Raw genomic sequence first — 23260 nt, forward strand, 5'->3', positions numbered from 1 at the left:
TATTTATCTTGAGTTAATCAGTTATTTCATTGTCTTGCAGACTCAGCTTCAAAAGAATGAAAACATGTAAATTTTCCATGTTACATAAATGTGTAGAAATTTTGAAAAGAGTTTAAAAGCATAATCTTTCAGGGAAAATCTATTCTTAAAATTGTATGAATTAAGAGATATAAGAAACAAAGTTTTTATTTAAAACATTTTGGCTTCCTCTGTCCTAACAGTGAGTGCTAGTAATGCACATCTGCAATGAAAACAGCAAAATATAAAATGAGTATTAATATAGAAAAGATTTACATGAATTCTGATGGCTCAGATATCATAGATGAATATACTTTTTAAAAGTGGAGCATAAATCAAACATTCACAATTTCAATTGCTGTGCATAAAAATATTTTTAAATGAATATGTAGTGGTGGCATCTAATTTAATCCATTTGAAACATTTCTTATGACAACCTGTAATTATATCCTTCACATTTTAGAAATTAGAGACAGTGTATGCACTTTTTAAAATGAAAAAGTACAAATATAGAAAATGACCTAAATTTCAAAATGTAATAGGTTTATTTCTATGTCTAATTTAATGTGTTTCTTTCAGTACTTGGCATTATCCATAATGGTACTCTTCCCTAGAGGCAAACTACCTTAGCCTTATAAGGGTACAGTTGTAAAGATTTAAGAAGTAAACTTGGAAAAGGTCTAATTATTGACAGGAAGTATCTGTCCTTTATTTTCTGATACACAAGGGCATCAAAATATTATGAAAATTATAGAATAGAGATTGCTTCACAGGTTTGATTTATTGGGCTGCAAAAAAAATCTGTTCTCTCAAAAATCAGTGCTGATGCATGTATTGTATAATTTCATGCAGCTGCAGCTGTCTGACCCATCTCCTAGCTAATCATATGTTGAATGGAAAGGAGGCTGAAGCATTGACAGGGTATCAAGTGGTATTTTCTGGTGACAGGAGAAAATGAGTAGGCACACCAATATTTAATAATATGCCTAGAAGCAATTTTCTGCCACTGAAAAAGTTAAAACTAAGGGGCAAAATGTATTCCTTCTGTCCTGATAGGAGGCTCCCTGAAATTAATAAAAGTTTCAAAAACAAAGAAAAAAACTTTTCAGTGTTTCCCTTTGAGAATTGTTACACTGTGAGAAGTTTTAGAGGAGTTTGAACATGATTGGAGAAGAACATTCTGTCCAAGTGATTTCCAAAGGTTAATATTTAGAAAGGTGATTTTCAAAGTTCAAAGAAATCATTTTAAGGGATGCTTTAAAGTTTTATTTGAACAAATTTCAGGGCTAAACATTTTGAAAACAATTGACTATAGGGCACCTATTTCAAACACTTGAAACAACTCTCTGATAATAATGAATTAGAACATTTCCCTTCATTATTAATAACATACACCCCTTGGGAAAAAAATGTTGCCTAGTTGTGTCTTTACATTTTTCTACTGTGTAGGAATTCATGAGACTCAAGATTTTAAAGTAAAGGACAAAAATAGTATGAGGTTGCATGGTAGAGTGAACTGGAATGAGTATTTGTGAAGGAAAAAGGAGATATGGAATTTAATTTACATAATTGTGAACTGTGTCACTGCCATTCTGAAAAATCAGTTATTCCATTTGTAAATAAGTCCCTTAATCTATAAAACACATATACTAAAATGAATAAATCTCTTCTAGGATAAAAGTAATATTGGTTTTGGGTCAGTGAATTCCAAAATATTTGTTTCCAGTTATCAAAGATTTTTGGTAAATTTTTACAAAATCTTGTATGTTCAAAGACTTAGGACATTTAAGTTATATGCTTGGTACACTTATTCAATATAGCTTCAATTTTTATATTGTAATTCTAAAGCAGTTTATGTTAACAGATTAAACACTTTTTGTGAGCTTTGTATATATTTTAAAAAATGGCCCGGTAGCATCAAGGACCACTTGTACACAGATTGTGATGTCTAAATGTTATTTTCAAAAAGAGGGTAAAAAAGGAGTCAGATCTCAGAGAAAAGGCTGAGTTCAGGTCTGGAACAGAAAATGTATAAGATGATCCTGAAACATATTGTCATATAAGAACTCTAGAGAACTATAAAAATACATGATTGTCAAAAAAAAAAAAAAATTAGTAGCCTATGTGAATAGGCTTCCATTGGTCAAATATGGAACAATTTGACCAACATAACAAAAATGACTATTTTAAAATTCTAATGTTTATCAATTATTTTTAAGTCATAATGATAGTTTAAAAGATGCTGGGCTTGTGCAGTGGCTCACTCCTGTAATCCCCACAGTTTGGGAAGAAACATCAGTTGAGCCTAGGAGTTTGAGACCAGCCTGGGCAACCTGGCAAAACCCTGGCTCTACAAAAAATACAACAACAAAAAAATTATCTGGGCGTGCTGGCGTATGCCTGTAGTCCTAACTTCTGCGGGTTGGGATGGTAGGGGGCTGAGGTGGAGGATTGCTTGAGCCCAGGAGGCCAAGGCTGAAGTAAGCCATGATTGTGCCATTGTACTCCAGCCTGGGTGATAGAGTGAGACCCTATCTCAAAAAAAATAAAAAATAAATAGTAAAATAAAATTAAAAGAAGATAAAATAAAAGATGCTAATTATTCAGTGTGGCAGAATACTAGTAAATTAGTTCATTTTGAAACCTGATAAATAAAGTGAAAAATAAGCAATATAATCAATGAGAGTGAGATTTTTTTTAAATGCAAAGGTTCCACGTAATTGAAGAAGGAATGGTAGAATTAGAATATAAATAGTCTGCAATGCCTAATTAGTTCATTGGATCTAAGTGCAATCATTAATCATCACCTGTAAAGCACTTTCCTCCCCAAAATCTTACTGGAATTTAATTGAAAGATGTTTATTTTACAGAAAATGTAGAGGGTAGAAAATGTGTGTAACTATACCACAGGAATGCAATGATCAAAATCCCGATGGAGAAATATTCCATAGGACTAAAGACCTGTTGTCCTCAACAAATATGTGGTGAGAAGGAAAATAAAGATATTGAAGAAATATGAGACATGTCAACTAATAAAATGTGGACTTTATTTGACTTCGGACTCAAACAAAATAAAATAGAAACATGACATTAATGAGAAACAATTAGAAATTTGACCACTGGTAAGATATTCAAAGATATTAAGAAATCAACTTTTTCTTTTTTTTTTTTAATTGCATTCTAGGTTTTGGGGTACATGTGAAGAACATGCAAGATTGTTGCATAGGTGCATACGTGGCAGTGTGATTTGCTGCCTTCCTCCTCTTCACCTATATCTGGCATTTCTCCCCATGCTATCTCTCCCCAACTCCCCACCCCCTGCCATCCCTCCTCTATTTCCCCCAACAGACCCCAGTGTGTAGTGCTCCCCTCCCTGTGTCCATGTGTTCTCATTGTTCAACACCTGCCTATGAGTGAGAACACGCGGTGTTTGATTTTGTGTTCTTGTGTCAGTTTGCTGAGAATGATGGTTTCCAGGTTCATCCATGTCCCTACAAAGGAGGCGAACTCATCGTTTTTGATGGCTGCATAATATTCCGTGGTTTATATGTGCCACATTTTCCCTGTCCAGTCTATCATCGATGGGCATTTGGGTTGGTTCCAGGTCTTTGCTATTGTAAACTGTGCTGCAATGAACATTCGTGTGCATGTGTCCTTATAGTAGAACGGTTTATAATCCTTTGGCTATATACCCAGTAATGGGATTGCTGGGTCAAATGGAATTTCTACTTCTAGGTCCTTGAGGAATCGCCACACTGTCTTCCACAATGGTTGAACTAATTTACACTCCCATCAACAGTGTAAAAATGTTCCTTCTAAAAGTAATATGTTTTTAAAACTCTATCATTGAGAGATTTAGTGAAATATTTATGGATGGAATAACATGATATCTAAGATTTGCTTCAAAATGATAAGGATTTGGGAAATGGATGAGTTCACAAGTCATATGAATTGATAATTATTGAAACTGTATGATGGGTACATGGAGGTTCATTTTATATGATGTCTACTTTAAAGAATCCAATTGATCCTTAGTAAAAGTTTTAACTATATATGTTTTTACTCAATAGCTTATTATGTCAAAGTGCAGCTCCAGACATAAATATATGTTACACACACACACATATATACTGTGTATATATAAATATATATTCTGTTCCATTGGTCTGTGTGCCTATTTTTATACCAGTACCATGCTGTTTCGGTGACTATGGCCTTATACTATAGTTTGAATGGCCTTATAGTATCATGTGATGCTTCCAGATTTGTTCTTTTTGCTTAATCTTGCTTCAGCTATGAGGACTGTTTTTCGGTTCCATATGAATTTTAGAATTGTTTTTTCTAATCTTGTGAAGAATGATGGTAGTATTTTGCTGGGGATTGCATTGAATTTGTAGATTGTTTTTGGCAGTATGATCATTTTCACAATATTGATTCTATTCATTCATGAGCATGGGATGTCTTTCCATTTGTTTGTGTCATCTATGATTTCTTTCAGCAGTGTTTTGTAGTTTTCCTTTTAGAGGTCTTTAGACTCCTTGGTTAGGTATATTCCTAAGTATTTTATTTTATTTTATTGCAGCTATTGTAAAGGGCTTGAATTCTTGATTTGATTCTCAGCTTGGTCGCTGTTAGTGTATAGAAGAGCTACTAATTGTTTTACTTTAATCTTGTATCCAGAAACTTTGATGAATTCTTTTATCAGTTCTAGGAGCTTCCTAGAGGAGTCTTTAGGATTTCAAGGTAAACAATCATATTGTCAGCAAACAGTGACAGTTTTACTTCTTTACTGATTTGGGTGTCCTTTATTTCTTTCTCTTGTCTGATTGTTCCTGCTAGGACTTCAGTACTATGTTGTAGAGGAGTGGTGAGTGTGCATCCTTGTTCCAGTTCTCAGTGGGAATGCTCTCAACTTTTCCCCACTCAGTATTGTGTTGGCTGTGGGTTTGTCATAGGTGGCTTTGATTACATTGATGTATGTCCCTTGTATGCCAATTTTGCTGAGAGTTTTAATCATAAAGGGATGCTGGATTTTGTTGAATGCCTTTCTGCACCTATTGAGATGATCATATGAATTTTGTTTTTAATTCTGTTTATGTGGTGTATCACATATGTTGACTTGCATATATTAAATCATCCCTGCATCCCTGGTATGAAATCCGCTTGATCATGGTGAATTATCTTTCTGATATGTTGTTGGATTCAGTTAGCTAGTATTTTGTTAAGGATTTTAGCATCTGTGTTTATCAAGGATATTGGTCTGTAGTTTTCTTTTTTGGTTATGTACTTCCCTGGTTTTGGTATTAGGGTGATACTGGCTTCATAGAATGAATTAGAGAAGGTTCCTTCTTTCTCTATCATGTGGAACAGTGTCAAAAGGATTGGTACCAATTCTTCTTTGAATGTCTGGTATAATTCTGCTGTAAATTCATCTGGTCATTGGTGTCAGTTGTCTCCTGTTTCATTTCTTAATGAGGCTATTTGCATTTTCTCTCTTCTTTTTGTCATTAATCTTACTAATGTTCTATGAATTTTATTTATCTTTTCAAAGAACCAGCTTTTTGTTTCATTTCTTTTTGTATTTTGTTTGCTTCAATTTTATTTAGTTCTGATGTGATCTCGGTTATTTCCTTTCTTCTGCTGGATTTGGGTTTGTTTTGTTCTTACTTGTCTAGTTCCTTGAGGTATGACCTTAGAATGTCAGTTTGAGTTCTGTGTTTTTTTGATGTAGGCATTTAAGGTTATGAACTTGCCTTTTAGCACTGCCTTTGCTATAAGCCAGAGGTCTTAATAAGTTGTGTCTTTATTGCCGTTCAGTTTAAAGAATTTTTAAATTTTCATCTTGATTTAACTTTTGACCCATTGCTCATTCAAGAGCAGGTTATTTAATTTCTGTGTATTTTCATGGTTTTAAAGTTTCCTTTTGGAGTTGACTTCCAATTTTATTCCACTGTAGCCTGAGAGAGTGCTTGATAAAATTAAAATTTTCTTAAATTTACTGAGGCTTGTTTTATCTCCTATCATATGGTCTATCTTGGAAAAAGTTTTATACACTGTTGAATAAAATATGTATTCTGCAGTTGTTGGATTAAGTGTTCTGTGTGTATCTGTTCAGTCCATTTGTTCCAAGGTATAGTTTAAATCTATTGTTTCCTTGTTGACTTTCTGTTTTGATGACCTGTCTAGTGCTGTCAGTGGAATACTTAAGTCCCCCACTATTATTGTGTTGCTGTCTATCTCATTTCTTAGGTCTATTAGTAATTGTTTTTAAAATGTGGGAGCTCCATTGTTAGGTGGATTTATATTTAGGATTGTGATATTTTCCTGTTGGACAGGGCTTTTTACCATTATATAATCTCCCTCTTTGTCTCTTTTAACCGTTGTTGCTTTAAAGTTTGTCTGTCATAAGAATAGCTACCTCTGCTCATTTTTTTTGTTTCCATTTGCATGAAATGCCTTTTCCCACCCCCTTATTTTAGGTATATGTGAGTCCTTATGTGTTAGGTGAGTCTCCTAAAGGCAGCAGATAGTTGGTTGGTGAGTTCTTATTCATTCAGTGGTTCTGTAACATTTAAGTGGAGCATTTAGGCCATATCCGTTCTATGTTAGTATTGAGATGTGAGGTACCATTGCATTCATTGTGCTACTTGTTGCCTGTGTACTTTGGTTTATTTGTTTTTGGTTATTGCTTTTTAAGTTGTATTTTTGTTTTATAGGTCCTGTGTGATTTATGCTTTGAAGATGTTTTGTTTTGATGTGTTTCCAGGATTTCTTTCAAGATTTAGATCTCCTTTTAGCAGTTCTTGTAATGGTGGCTTGGTAGTGGCAAATTCAGCATTTGTTTGTCTGAAAAAGACTGTATCTTTCCTTCATATATGAATGATACTTAGTTTCACTGGATACAAAATTCTTGGTTAATAATTGTTTTGTTTGAGGAGGCTGAATATAGGGTCCCATCCCTTCTAGCTTTTAGGGTTTCTGCTGAGAAATCTACTGTTAATTTGATAGGTTCTCCTTTATAGGTTACCTGGTGCTTCTGTCTCAAAACTCGTAAGATTCTTTCCTTTGTCTTAACTTTGGATAACCTGATGACAATGTGCCTAGGTGATGACCTTTTAGTGATGAATTTCCCAGGGTGTTCTTTGTGCTTCTTGTATTTGGTAGTCTAGGTCCCTAGCAAGACTGGGGAAGTTTTCCTTGGTTATTTTTCCAAATATACTATTCAAACTTTTAGAATTCTCTTCTTCCTCAGGAACAGCGAACATTCTTAGGTTTGGTCATTTAACATAATCTCAGACTTCATGGAGGCTTTGGTCATATTTTCTCATTCTTTTTTCTTTATCTTTGTTGGATTGGGTTAATTCGAAGACCTCGTCTTCAAGCTCTTAATTATTTTCTTCTACTTGTTCAATTCTAGTGCTGAGACTTTCCAGAGCATTTTACATTTCTTTAAGTGTGTCCAATGTTTCCTGAAGTTTTGACTGTGTTTTCTTTAAACTATCTATTTCCTTGACTATTTCTCCTTTCACTTTTTGTATCATTTTTTAGACTTCCTTGCATTGGGCTTTACCTTTCTCTGGTGCCTCCCTGATTAACTTAATAACCAACATTTATCTTTTTCAGGTAAATCAAGGATTTCTTCCTGGTTTGGATCCATTGCTGGTAAACTAGTGTGAATTTGGGGGGGTGTTGATGAGCCTTGTTTTGTCATATTACCAAGGTTGGTTTTCTGGTTTCTTCTCATTGGGTGGCCTCCGTCAGAGGGAAGATCTAGAACTGAAGTCTATTGTTCAGATTCTTTTGTCACACAGGGTGTTCTCTTGCTGTAGTGCTCTCCCCCTTTTCCTTGTGATGTAGCTTTCTGTGAGCTAAATTGCAGTGATTGTTGTCTTTCTTCTGGATCTAGCCACCCAGCAAGTCTACCCAGCTCTGGACTGATACTGGAGGTTGTTTGCATAGAGTCCTGTGATGTGAAATGTCTATGAGTTTCTTGGTCGTGGATACCAGCACCTGTTCTGGTGGAGGTGGCAGGGGAGTGCAAGGGACTCTGTGAAGGTTCTTAGCCTTATAGAGACTGAACTCTCTGTTGTCTCTTCTTATAAGTACTGTAATCCTATAATGAGGACTTCATCCTTATGATCTCATTTAAACTAAATTTCATCCTTATATGTCCCATCTCCAAATATAATCTCATTGTAGGGTAAAGCTTTAGCATATGAATTTTGGGAGGACACAATTCAGTCCGTATCAATTACTGTCATTCGTTTCACTAACCCACGTACTATAACTACCCAATAGATTTTTACTAGTATTAATGTATTGTTATTACTTTTAACAAACTTTTTAAAATTTCAATTAAGAATATGAAAAATAAAAGATTTTATTTTACCTTCTTTTATTCTTTTTCTAATGGTCTTCTTTTCTTTATGTAGATTGAAATTTTGACCTATATTATTTTTCTTCTGCCTGAAGATCTAAATTTCATGCAGAACAGTTCAGCTGACAATGAATGTCCTGAGTTTTTTGTTAGTTCGAGAAAGTCTTTATTTATTTTTCAGTTTTGGAGGGTGATTTCACTTAATATAGAATTCCAGGTTAGCAGGTTTTCTTTTCATTCCAGTCCTTTTGTCGGAGTCTCTTTTCTCTTGTAGGTTTCTGATGAGAAGACTACCGTAATCCTTGCTCCTTGTTTCTCTCTTGCTTCCTTCATAATTTTCTGTTTGCTTTTGGTGTTCTGAAGTTTAAATATGATATGCTAAGTTGCTTTCTGTTTGCTTGTTTTTTGTGTATCATGCTAAGTGTTCTCTGAGCTTCCATGATCTATGTTTAGGTTACTGCCATTAATTTTAATAGATGCTCACCCATTATTTCTTAAAATATTTTTTCTACCTCATTCTTTTTTTCTTCTATTATTCCAATGATTTATGCATTACAACTTTTTAAATTTGTTCTACTTTTTTTATTTCTTTCTCTTTGCACTTGAGTTCGGGAAGTTTTTGATTTTTTAAAAAAAAATTGACTTCATGTTTAGAGCTTATTTAGAGTTACAGCAAAATTTAGAAGAAAACACAGAGTCCCCATATGTCCCTTGCCCCCACATGAGTACCACCTCCACTTCTATGAACATTCCATCAGAGTGGAACATTTGTTATGACCGATGAACCTACATTGACATGTCATTATTATCCAAAGTTCATAGTTTATATTATGGTTCACTCCTGCTGGCTTGGAAAGTTTTTATTGACCTATCTTCAAGCTCATTGATTCCTCATTTGTGTCATCTACTGATTAGCCATCAAAGGCATTCTTCATCTCTGTTACAGTGTTACTTTTTACATTTATAATATTTACTTTTGATACCTCTTAAATTTCTCACCTCTTTACTGATATGACCTTTTTATTATGTTTTCTACTTTTTTATTATAGCTTTTAGAATATTAATCATTGTTATTTAAAATCATCTATCTGGTAATTCAAGTACTTGTGTCATATATGATTCTAGTTCTCATGATTGCTTTTTTTTTCAGACAATTATTTTGCCTTTTGTTATTTATTTTTAATTTTTGGTTGTAAGCCAGACAGGTTATGATGAATAATAGCAACTGAAGTAAATGGGCCTTCAGTGTGAGGATTTATGTTAATCTGACTAGGAGTTGGGTTATGTTCAATGCTTGTTGTAGCTGTAGCTGCCCAACGCTTCAACTTTCTTTACTGTCCTTGCTTTTTTCTCCCCTTTACTTTGGGACTTCTCTATATACTGCTACTGAGAAAATGTGTACATCTTGCAGCTCTTTCAGCTATAATCTACTGAAACAACCTTAACATAGTGAGAGACTGACAGTGAGGGGGGTAACACTCCAAAATCCAATTAAGTGCTAGTCTTTTGGTAGGCCCAGGTGTCTGGGCTATAGCCTTCACAAGTGTTTCTGTCCTTCACCTTTACTCATATCCCTGTTGCAATCAATGTTCCCAGTATGTTTCTTTGAAAAGCTCAACCATGTTGACTATTTTTTCCCCTTAGGTAAGACAGTAAGCTAGAGGGCACCATAATTCATAGGAATCTTTTTCCTGGTTGAGGCAAGATTTTAAAATTGTGCTCTGACAATTACTTCAAGGAAAGCAGACCTTAGTTATGGAGAACATTCTGAATATGTTTTACAATGTTATATTCCTCTCCTGCTGCCAAGGGTACTGATGACTTTTCTGAAATCCTCTATAAGAACGTGATGGTTCTTGGAGTGCAACCTATGAAAATGCTGACCTTCTAATTTTGAGGCCCCCAGAAAGTCTTTACTCTCATGCTAGTGCACACTCGGTATCCAGAAATTAATCAAAATTATCATTTAAGTGTTCTTAGCAGCTTGTGGCTCCAGCAGTTTCTGTTCTAGGTAAACAGATTTCATCTGTGATTCTCTGAATTCACCTTTGCAGATTTCAGGGTGATGATTTGCTCTGAGACCTCAGTTATTTAATGGGTCCAAGAAATGTCACTGATTTTCAATTTGTCCAGGTTTTCTGTTGTTTTTGTAAGGATGAGAGTGACTACTTCCAAATTCTTTGTATTTTGAAACTGATAGTCTACCATGCTTCATTTTATGAATTTTTTAATTGTAGTTTAAATGTGTACGCATTTCTATCTCAACCAGTTTTAGTTCTAGAAAATCTAAGCAGTACTGAGTATGCTGTAGCAATTTAATTTTTGCAACAAATAATTTGGGGCATGCATCTGCTAACATTTGAACAGAATCTTAAATAGAACTTCAGGCAAAAATGTTCAAGGGTATCTACTGAATGTTTTAAAATCTTCCACAAATATTATAAATATGTATGCAAAAACATGTTTGGTTTTGTGCTTTAAACACAGGCTTTTTGGTATGTGCTGTAACAATTAGCTGTCATTTATGAATACAAATTTATTAAATATTTGAAGATTTTCCTATTGCTGACTCTGCTGAAGTGTTATTATCCCTATCACCTGTAAAAACTAAGTGAATTTGGTTTGAAATGCTATTAATCTAAATCATCAGAGGTGTTTTGAAGTTTGCTGGCTCTTCTACTTTGAAGACAGCATCTAGATATCCAGCTAATATTCTGGTCATTGACCACAAAGAAAAGACAGCTTTTTTTCTTCCCATTTTAAAGGTTTTGCTTACATTAAAAAATGAATTTTATGTTAAATTTTATGTTAAAAAGGAAAATAAATCATTGTGACACCATAACTGAATCTATAGCAAATTCTATTCATGCTGCTACTATGAAAGCTGGAAACTGACTAGAATGAATTAGAGGTGCTGATTCTAAAGATTTCACAAGTAAATGGAAGCCAAAAATAGTGCTAGAATCAGACACAAACCAATAGAATTATAATAGCATCCTAAAATGTGGATTTTTAACATTGTAACAAATGCCATACGCTTTATTAATGATTTGAAAATTTATCCATATAAATAGTATACATAATCCAATGCATACAAATATGTATCTAAAAAAGAAATAATCATAAATATATGTGGAATAATTGCATTATAAGGCAATATTTTTCCTATTGTTATTTATTACCTTATCTACATTTCAGTTTCATTTTCCTGTGAATTTAGTTTAGAGACATGGTAATTCAACTATAATTTTCTAAATGATCTTAGTTTAAAATTCAATTCACTTACATCAATGTATTATGTACTATGAATGATATGTTTCCAGTATAATTCAGAGCCCAGAATGGTTAGGTTTCTTTAGCCTGAATTACTAATTTGTTCATAAAATGACTTCAAACGCAAGAACCTTAAGGAAAAAGTCCTAGTGAAAACTTAATTACTACTTAAAAATAACAAATATTAAGTTAATGAAATACTAAAGCTACCAAAAGTGAAACCTCTAGCCATTTATTACTTTGACAGAAAATTTACAATTTTTAGATTGTCTCAGTTTTAACGCCACAGAATTTTTATAGAGAAACACCATGTGCCTTAATTTATGACCTGAGTTTTATATATGCTTCAGAAAAGATTGTTCACAGAAGAAAAAAAAAACGCCAACGAGAAAAGATACAATAAGTTTTATGTGTGGTAGTAACTAGAAAATTATGACTAAGTTGATGCATACATATTGCTTGTTTCCAGCTAAGAACTCAAGATGCATAAGCTTCTTTTTACCCAGACCAACCCTTCATCATTTTCAAACTTGACAATGAGAGTCTCCCCAAAGAAACAAGAAAAGTCTTGTTTGCCCAGCCCTAGGATTATGTTTGACTGATGTTATTTCTCAAAGTCACATCTTAATTTGTTTCCTGGGCTTCACTGGAAATTCCTCAATGCATCCCAGCATTCATGTTTGCAGTCTTGAAAGTGAATCTTTGCAGAATAAGAAGACCGTAGAAGACTTTCAAAAAATAGTTTCAAAATGAAAATATATGAGAGATTAAAAATGAAGAAAAAAAATCTTCAATTCCACAAATTTGAGTTCACACAATATGTAAAGATTTTGGGAAACAATAATTCCATGGTATATATGAGTTCATCCTCATTCAAAGCTTACATTCAAATCATTTTAATTTAAGACAGTTTGGTAGCACTTTCGTAAGGTACAGAGATATGATAGAAGAGGGTTATTCCTCTCTGAACTTATTATTAATACCTTATATGAAGAAGTGGCATTTGAGTCCTCACTTCAAAATTTCATGTTGTTAGGGATAAAGAAAATTGTTTAGAGTCTGTAAGCAAAAGCACAGAGAATGAAAATGTAAAAAAATATATATATTCTCCATAATAAAGAATATCTCACTTTTGTTTCAGTGGAGGAGACATGGTCACTAGAATTTGGAAATGAAACTTGGATATGACCAGTTTATTGAGGTATGGCTTCAGATTTTGAAACATTATTTTGAAAGCAGTTCTGGCATGAGAGCAATAAAGAGGCAATTACAGTTGTCTAGGTACCAAAAAAAAATGTATTGGAAATATAAATTTTAAAACTGAAATATTGGGACAGATAGTTTAGAGAATTAATAATATTTGGTACCTGGTTAAAAATGAAACTGAGAGAAGAAAAGAGTCAAAGATTGACTTCCAACTTAGATACCAGGGGTTACCCCTGTACAAAAATGGGAGAAAAAGAAAGCAGATTTTACATAGGAAATTGTTGTTTGTCTTAGATATCCTGACCTTCAGATATTGTTGTCTATCAAAGTCTTGCATTCATCATAATAATCTGCCAGTATTACAGATGTTACATTGAGTCTCAAACACGCTCAGGTCCAAAAATCTGTGAGTTACTAGCAGATTTTTAAACTCAATAACTTTGCCTACAATAACAGCTGTTTTTCTATAATGCACACTCTTCTTTTTCCAAACACAAGTGTGATAGGTAGGTAGTATCTTATATAGTAGTAGTCCCCAAACTTTTTGGCATCAGGGACTAGTTTAGTGGAAGACACTTTTTCCACAGACTGGAGAATGGCAGGTATGAGTTGGGGATGAAACTCTTCTACCTCAGATCATCAGACATTAGATTCTCATAAGGAGCATGCAAGCTAGATCCCTCACATGCACAGTTCACAATAGGGTTTGCACTCCTATGAGAATCTAATGACACTGCTGATCTGACAGGAGGTGGATCTCAGGTGGAAATGCTGCCTCACCTTCTACTCACCTCCTGCTGTGTGGCATGGGCCCTAACAGGGCATGGACCGGTACTAGTCCTTGGCCCTGGGGTTGGGGACCCCTGTTATATCAGACTAGAACATGTGCTAAGGAGCCAAACATGCAGGGTACACACTCTTATCTTGCTACTTCTCAACCATTTAACCTGGAACATCTTGTTCAACCACAGTGAGTCTCAATGCATACAGTTCAAAGCTGGATATTAATACCCACTCATAAGCTTGTTCAAAGTGTTATATGTAATAATATTTTAATAAGCAAAGTAGTATAAAAAGAGGAGAAATTTAAAGATTGGAAGATAATTCAATCCTACCCATAAGCCGCAGATATCAAAGACTTTTGCTAAATTAACTGCATAAATAGGACCCACAACTCACCTTACTAACACTGAAAACAAAATAAGATGCTGTTATGTTATTTGGAGGCCACAGAGATGAAGATAGTGTGATACAATAGCATAGATTGGGAAGCCCAATATGGACCTATTTGCACTCTACTGAGCTTGACTGCCCTTTACTTGTATGACAGTTGAATTCCTGAGAAGCTGTAGATAAGCACACTGTAGATATTTAATGTGTGGGTCAAAGGTACGTGTGACAGTAAAGACAAAGTTTAACCTCCCTGACCATGTGATTCTTTCTCGATACAGCAGGGCTGATGCATATTTTAGTAGCTTCAGGAAAAATGTTTGAACATAGTCTCATTGTATTTGTGTCACAGAAGTTGGCCCTGGTGCATGGGACTCACTAGAAAGAGAGGAGAGTCTAAATAAAGAAAGGATACCTGCCAGGACTACCGGTCACCCACCTAGCTGCTTCTTCATTTCAAAAGGCTGGGTTTCTTAACTGGAAGTTTGGCATCACCTACAATATGGCAAACACAAATCTTTGACTTTAGGAATGTGAAAGGAAGAAAACTCCCCAAACTTAGTGTTTGTTTCTAGGGGTTGCATAATACTCTTTTTTGCCTTATTTTCCCAAGTATAAAAAAGATGGTATGAAGACCACATTGTGGAAAAGCACGTGGGATGGGAAATATTATTGTGGTTATTTTTGGCAAATGCAATAAAGTATAGTATGCTTCCTTACCAGGACAATTTACATCCCTCCCTTAAGTAAAATATGCTCACTTTCTCCCTTAACCTTAAGAAAGTCTCATCATTATGGCATCAAATAAACCAGGGCAGGATCTCAGCATTTAAACCAGGCCTATGTGCAGATTTGTTGAGTGCTGCTCTTCAAGTAGTTCCTCTTGATCTAAAAAACTATATAAAACAAGATATGTTATTTAATCCCTATAGACTCAACACATGATGCTTTTACACAGAGGATATCTACAACATACCCCCTTGTTCATAAAGGAGTGTGGAAGAGGAGGCTTATAGTCACTAATCCATAAATCCATAGCAATTCTGGAAGCCAGCATGGCACATGTCACCACTTATTTGATTAGAACCTCTTGCTTCCTAGCAGTTGTGCTCCAGATATCTTGACTTGTCCTTTAAGTTACTCTTTTTTTTTTTTTTCATATGAAATAGCCCATGTTTGCAGTGAAAACATGAGGGCTTGGAGACCTCCTTTTATAATGAACATCTCTGTCCTATTCGGCCTAAGTTGATTTAAGTCCTTTTAAATCTCTGTGGGTTTCTTATATAGCAAAGTAGAAGTAATTCTGTTAGGCAGAATACACATCTACCTTTTTCTCAAGCCAGCCCTCTCTCTACCTTGACCTGGCTATAATCCTGTGTGGCAGTATCTTTAAGATTCTTAGAAAGATTTTTTCTAGTTCAGAGTGTTAGGCATCACCTTAAATATTTGACGTCTCTACAAAGAATCTAAAATCGATACCCTTGATGTTAATTTTAACCAGGGGCCACATATTACTGCCATCCCTCAACATTTGATGGATCTGAGTTCACCTTATTTTGAGAACTTTTTGCTTCTTGGAATCACTGGGGATGAGAAACTTATATTTCATATTTTCTCTAAATTCTGTTCAAAATCAGAATAGTCTCTTCTTTGACTCTCTTTATAAATTATCATATGAAGCTAAAACAAATTGGGTACTTCAAAATGTATTTCATTAGAGCTTTCAATGTATTAAGTACAAATTATTTTTTCAATGTTACCACAAACAACAATTTTACCAAACTTCCCACCAGTATATAACATTAGTCATCTTTTTCTCATTATCCTATTGCTATTTCCCCACTGTCATTTTCACCCTTTGAACAGTTTTCTTGTGGTCTTTCAAGGCTCTGCTTTTATATGGCTGCATAGAATACTATGGTGTATATGTACCACATTTTCTTTATTCAGTTCAACACTGATTGGCATCTAAGTTGATTCTATGTCTTTGCTGTTATGAACAGTGCTGTGGTGAACCTACAAGTGCCTGTACTTTTTTAATAAATCAATTTATATTCCTTTGAGTATATACCCAGTAAAGGGGTTACTATGTTGAGAGGTAGTCCTGTTTCAAGTTCTCTGATAAATCTCCAAACTGCTTTCCACAGTGGCCAAATTAATTTAATTTCCACCAGCAGGGTATAAGAGTTCCTTTTTATCTGCAATCTTGCCAATATCTGCTATTTTCTGACTTTTTCATAATGGCCATTCTGAATGGTATGAGGTGGTTTCTCATTATGGTTTTGAATTGCTATTCTCTAATAATTAATTATGTTGAGCATTTTTTTCATATGCTTGTTGGCTGAAAGTATATCTTTTTTTGAAAATTGTCTGTTCATGTCCTTTACCCACTTTTATGGGATTGTTTTTCCTTGTTGATTCACTTAAGTTCCATATAGATTCCGGATATTAGAACTTTGTTGGATCCATAGTTTGCAAATACTTTTTCCTATTCTATGGGTTGTCTGTTTACTCTGTTAATGGTTTCTTTTGCTGTGCAAAAGATCTTTAGTTTAAGTAAGTCCACTTATCTATTTTATTTTCATTGCTATTGCTTTTAGAGACTTCATTGAATCTTTGCCAAGGCTTATTCTAGAATGGTGTTCCCTAGGTTTTCTTCTAGGATTTTTATAGTTTGAGGTCTTAAATTTAAGTCTTTAAATTTATAACCTAGTATATACCCTAATCCTTCCTGAGTTTATTTTTGTATATAATAACTTGAAGGAGTCTAGTTTTTATCATTTGTACAGGGTCAGCCAGTTATTCCAGCACCATTTATTGAATAGGGAGTCATTTATCCATTGCTTGTTTTTGTCAATCTTGTTTGAAATCAGATAGTTGTAGGTGTGCTGTCTTATTTCTAGGATCTCCATTTCATTCCATTGGTCTATGTTTATGTTTTGTACCAGTACCATGCTGTTTTGGCTATGGTAACCCTGTAATATAGCTTGAAGTCAGGTAGCGTGATGCCTCCAGGTTTGTTCTTTTTGCTTAGGATTGCATTGACTATTTAGGCTCCTTTTTTCTTTCCATGTGAATTTTAACTTTTTTCCCATTTTCCCCAAGAATATTTGCTGCCAGTGCTGGCAGCTGAAACATTTACCCCCAGATAACTTTGCCACAAAATATCTCATGTTTATTGCTATTTTTGTATTACTCTAGTATATGGACTTTGGAAACAAAAGACATTATTCTGTTTATAGCATTCAGTTTTTAGTAGTGGCATTTTCATTTACAAAATATAGTAATTCTAGATCACCAAAAATGTCAAACCCTAGAAAATGTAACATTCTTATGCTTGATGTTAAGTTAACATCATTCTCAAACAGTTGTCGGCCAAAGATTCATTTGATGCATCCAATTTTTCCAAAGTAGATGACTCTGATGATTCAGATTCTGCTGTTAGTTCTGTTTAGAAATAACTCCAAGAAGAGCTTTCATATTTTATTTTTACATTGAAAATCAGACTTTCTTCAGTTTCAAAGAGCTTGTTTATGTAAAATTAAATGTGTACTAGCTGCACTTTTTTTTCTAAATAAGAAAAGGGTTAAAAAGTTTTTTCAAGTTCTGTAAAGAATGTCTTTGTCAGTTTGATAGAAGTAGCATTGAATCTATAAATTGCTTTGGGCAACATGGCTATTTTAATAATATTCATTCTTTCTATCCATGAGCATGGAATGCTTTTCCATTTGTTTGTGTCATCTCTGATTTTTTTCAGCAGGGTTTTGTAATTGTCATTGTAGAAAATTTTCATCTTCCTGGTTAGCTGTATTCCTAGATATTTTATTCTTTTTGTGGCTATTATGAATGGAATTGAATGCCTAATTTGGCTCCCAGCTTGTATGTTATTGGTGTATAGAAATGCTACTGATTTAGGGGGCATTGATTTTGAATCCTGAAACTTTACTAAAGTTGTTTATCAGTTCTAGGAGCCTTTGGGTACAGAAAATAGGGTTTTCTAGGTATAGAATCATATCATCTGTGAAGAGAGAGAGAGAGTGACTTCCTCTCTTCCTATTCGAATGCCTTTTATTTCTTTCTCTTGCCTGATTGCTCTGGCTACAACTTCTTGCCTAATTGCTCTGCCTAGGACTTCCAGGACTTCTGCATAGGATTGGTGAAAGTGGGCATTCTTGTCTTTTTCTGGTTGTCAAGGGGAATGCTTCCAGTTGTCACCCATTCATTTGGCTGTGGTTTTGTCATAGATGGCTCTTATTATTTTGAGGTATGTTCCTTTGGTGCCTAGTTTGTGGAAAGTTTTTAATATGAAGGAATGCTGAATTTTATCAAAAGCTCTTTCTGTGTCTATTGAGATGATCACATGGTGTTTATTTTTAGCTTCGTTTATGTGATGAATTACAATTAATTTCCATATGTTGAATCAACTTTGCATGACAGGAACAAAGACTACTTGATCATGGTGGATTAGCTTTCTAATGTGTTACTTTGATTTGCTAGTATTTTGTTGAGGAGTTTTACATATATCGTTAGCGATATTGGCCTAAAGTTTTCTTTTTTGTCTTGTGTCTCTGCCAGGTTTTAATGTCAGAATAATGCGGGCCTTATAATGGAATGAGTTAGGAGTCCCTCCTCCTCAAGTTTTTGGAATAATTTTAGCATGATTAGTAGCAGTTCTTCTTTATTGTCATGTTGAATTCAGCTATGAATCCATCTGGACCAGGGCTTTTTCTGGTTGGTAGACTTTTAATTACTGATTTAGTTTTGGAACTTATTATTGGTCTGTTCATGAATTCAATTTCTTCCTGATTCAATCTTCAGGGGTTGTATGTTTCCAGAGATTTATCCATTTTATTTCTATGTTTTATAGTTTGTATGCATAGAGGTGTTTGTAATAGACTCTGAGGCTTTTTTGTATTCCTGTGGGGTCAGTGGCGATGTCCCCTTTGTCATTTCTGATTGTGTTTATTTGAATCTTCTCTCGTGTTTTTTTTTTATTAATTATGTAGCAGCCTACCTATCTTATTTATTCTTTCCAAAAACAAACTTTGGATTTTGTTGATCATTTGTATGAATTTTTCCATCTCAATTTTGTTCAGTTAAGCTCTGATTTTGGTTATTTCACTTCTACTAGCTTTGAGGTTGACTTGCTCTTGTTTTTCTAGTTCCTTTAAGTGTGATGTTAGGTTGTTTGAGATCTTTCTAACTTCCTCATGTAGGGTTTTAGCGCTATAAACTTCCTCTTATCAGTGCTTAAGCTGTGTGCCAGAGATTCTTGTATATCCTACCATTATTTTTCATTAATTTCAAGGATCTTTTTAAAAATTTTTTGCCTTAATTTCATCCTTTATCCAAAAGTTGCTTAGGAGAAAGTTGTTTAATTTCCATGTAATTGCATGGGTTTGAGAGATCTTTCTGGTATTGGTTTGTTTTTATTATGTTGTGGTCTGAGAGTGTAGTTGATATGATTTTGCTTTTTTTTTTTTATTAGTTCATTAAGAATTGCCTTGGGTCAAATGTGTCTTTTATTAGAGTATATGCAGTGTGCAGATGTGAAGAATATATATTCTTTTGTTGTTGGGTGGAGTATTCTGTATATGTCAGGTTCATTTGGTCAAGTATCAAGTTTAGATCCTGAATATCTTTGTTAGTTTTTTGCATCATTGATCTTATGCTGGCAGTTGGGTGTTGAACCTTCAACTATTATTGAAACAGGAGAAATTTCCTTTTCCCCCTTGCAGGGCATGTGACAGGAGTGTGGCTCGCTTCTTCTGTGCCCCACTGCTTAAACCCCTAGGGTATGCAGAGGTCGTAAGGAACATTTTTGAGCTCTGAGCAACTGAGGTGAGTGTTTACAACTCCTGAAGCCCAAGTGGGCATGTATTACAGTATGCTCTTTCAGCTTTGCAGTCTGCAGGTGGCTTGTGTTAATCAACTCAGTTAGATCCTCTGCCTTATTGCAGGGACAGAGAGCTTTCTGTATCCCAGGGTCTTGCCCTAGTGTACTCAAAAAATCAAATGATATGTGGGCTTGGAGGAAGAGTGCAAGGTTTTATTGAGTAGTTGAGGTAGCTCTTAGTGAGATGGATGGGGAACTAGAAGTGGATGGAGTAGGAATGTGGTCTTTCCCCAGTGGCTAGATTCTCCTCTGACTGCCCATGACTAAATTCCCCTCAGTGTCCACATTGTTCCACCATTGCTGGTCTGCTGGTGTCTGCTGGTATGTTCTTCTGTTCCTCTCAACTGCCAGTCACTTGTGTGTGTGACAGCTATAGTCCTAGGTTTTTATGAACACAGGATTTGAGGTGTGGTGGACCAAAGGCAACTTTTTGGGAATGGAAAAAGAAATTCCTGTTTTCATTTAGGTCTGTGAAGTAGCACAGGCCTGAGGGTTGAGCCCCGCCCTTCTCTACTTAGCACTTCTCTGTCCCCCTCCCATATCATTATTGTGTGGTTATCTAAGTCTCTGTAGGTCTCCAAGAATGTGGTTTATGAATGTGGGTACTTTAATATTGGGTGCATTAAGTCTTCTTGTTGAATTGAACCCTTACTCATTATGTAATGCCCTTCTTTGTCCTTTTTGATCAATGTTGGTTTAAAGTCTGTTTTGTCTGAAATAAGAATGGCAACTCTTGCTCTGTTTTGTTTTCCATTTTCTTAATAAATCTTTCTCCATTCCTTTACTTTGAGCCGTGAATGTCTTTACATGTGAGTTGGGTCTCTTGAAGACAGCATTCAGCTGAGTTTTGCTTCTTTATCCAACTTGCCACTCTGGGTCTTTTAAATAGGGCGTTTAGCCCTTTTGCATTCAAGGTTAATACTGATATGTGAGGATTTGATCCTGCTATTGTGTTGTGAGCTGGTTGTTGTGTAAACTTGATCATATAGTTGCTTGATAGTGTCTGTGGGCTGTATACTTAAGTGTGTTTTTGTGGTGGTTGGTAAAGTCTTTTGTTTTCATATTTAGCATTCCCTTAAGGACCTCTTGTAAGGCAGGCTTAGGGGTAACAATTTTTTTTTTAAGCATTTGCTTGTCTAAAAAAGGAAATTTATTTCTTCTTTGCTTATGAAGCTTAGGTTGGTGAGATATAAAATTGTTGGGTGGAATTTCTTTTCTGTAAGGATCCTGAATATAGACCCTGAATCTGTTCTGGACTGTAGAATTTTTGCTGAAAGACCTGCTGTTAGCTTGACGGAGTTCCTTTTGTACATGACCTTCCCTTTTTTTCTAGTTGCCATTAAGATTTTTTTCTTATATGTTGACTTTGGAGAATATGATGACTGTGTGTCTTGGGAATATAGTATCTTTCAGGGATCCTCTGAATTTCTTGAATTTGCATGTTGATCTCTCTAGCCATGTTTGGGAATTTCTCATGGGCAATATCCTCAAATATGTTTTCTAAGTTGCTTGTTCTCTCTCTGTTTCAGGAATGCAAATATATCATAGGTTAGGTCTCTTTACATAATGTCATATTTCTCAGAGGTTTTGTTTATTTTTTAAAATTCTTTTATATTTTTGTCTGTCTGCATTGACTGAAAGGAACAATATTCAAGCTCCGAGATACTTTCTTCAGCATAGTCTACTCTGTTATGAATGCTTCCAGTTGCATTCTGAAATTCCTTTAGCAAATTTTTGTATATCCAGAAGTTCAGTTTAGTTCTTTTTAAAAATGGCTATGTCATCTTTCAACTCTTGGTCTGTTTTACTGTGTTTCTTGGATTGGGTTTGAACCTTCTTTTGTATCTCTATGAGCTTCTTTGCTTTCCAGATTCTGAATTCTATGTCTGTCATTTCAGCCATTTTAGTCTAGTTAAGAACCTTTGCTGGGTAGCTAGTATGGTCATTTTTAGGTAAAGACACTCTGGCTTTTAGAGTTGCCAAAGTTCTTACACTGGGTCTCTCATCTCTGTGTGCTGATGTTCTTTTAAATCTCCGAAGTTGCTGTCTTTTTGATGTGGCTCTTTGCTTTCATATGTTTTTATGCCATTGAGGATTTGACTGTGGCATACAATGGGTTTAGTCAATCGGCTTTGTTTCTATATGGTTTCAGGAGACCAAGGCTCAGCTTAATTCTTCTGGGCTGTGTGCCCTAACCCTATGTAGGTGAGAGCAGGCTTGTGTCTTCATTCTCTTCCTCCTCCTGGTTAAGCACTTGCTACGCTTAAGAGTGTGAGGCATTCCCAGTATACTGGTAACCACACTCTGATGGTGGCTGGACTAATAAGGGCTCTGGTGGGGTAGTGCTGGGCCTCCATACATATGCACTCCAGTGGGGCAGTGGAAAAAAGCTGTATGGTGGGGTCCATCTGCAAAAGTGCTCTGATGGGTAGGCAGGATCTGCTAGTGAAAGAGCTATGGTAGTGGCTGCTGGCAAGCTAAGGCTAAACTGCAAGTGGCTGTGGCCAAGAAGGGACCCTGGAAAAGGCTGACAGACAGAGTGGTGCTCAGATCAGACTGTTCCGGTCCCATGGGCAAGACAGCCTTGCTCTGTCCATGTCCGCTAGCTAACTAAGGTGAAAGCTGCGTGGAGGAGTATATCAGTACTTGGGTGATGGATGTTCATGGCTGTGCTCCAGTGCAGCTGTTCTTACACAAAACCTTCTGGGCTTTATGCAGGTGAGATTTCTGTCTCTGCTAAGTCTCTGAGTAGTTTTCCCTGCCAACTCAAATGTCCATGGGGATCACAGGGTCTCCTCCAGGTAGGATCCCAGAGTTCCATTGTGAAAGTGGACCACCCAATGCCTATTTCACTCACCCTTTCCCTAGGAGGCACCTGGAGCCAGAAAAAGTCCTAATGCTCAGCAACCCCTTACTAGTTTCTTAGCTTCCTCCCTTTTCAGCCTGGGGTCTGTTCCCTTCCTCTTGCCGCTCTAAATGTTTTCTTTCTGAAGAACTGTTTGGCATTTGACTGTTTACTTGTTGGTCTGTTCTCTTTTGGTGGGAGAAGGTCTTCCTGGCTGTACCTAGTCAGCCATCTTAGCTGTCTCCGAGAACCTCATTCTTTGTTATTTTTCTCCTTCTTATCCTTCTCCTTTCTGTGTACCTTTGCTGCCTTGCTGCCACCTCCTTTCCCATCTTGTTCTCACATAACAGCTTTGCCAAAAGCTACAATTTAGGAATGTCTGGGTAGGAGGTTCTAGACATCAGAGATAAATACTATTTTCTACCCTTCCTCCCTAGATATATTTTCTTATGTGCAGCACATCTCAACATAATTT

General features: G+C 35.4%; 1 long non-coding RNA gene across 2 annotated transcripts in view; it reads left to right on the plus strand.

The window, feature by feature from the left end:
* The window catches only part of LOC105728785 (uncharacterized), a 504990-nt gene that overhangs the window by 433659 nt on the left and 48071 nt on the right, over positions 1-23260 (plus strand). For both annotated transcript variants that reach the window (XR_010338568.1, XR_010338569.1), the window contains exon 7: positions 12810-12869. This is a non-coding gene — a long non-coding RNA (uncharacterized LOC105728785). The remainder of the gene's footprint in view (positions 1-12809; positions 12870-23260) is intronic.

The sequence above is a fragment of the Aotus nancymaae genome, unplaced genomic scaffold (genome assembly GCF_030222135.1).
Source record: "Aotus nancymaae isolate 86718 unplaced genomic scaffold, 86718_ANA_hifiasm-v0.15.2.pri h1tg000062l, whole genome shotgun sequence".
Classification (NCBI taxonomy): domain Eukaryota; kingdom Metazoa; phylum Chordata; class Mammalia; order Primates; family Aotidae; genus Aotus; species Aotus nancymaae.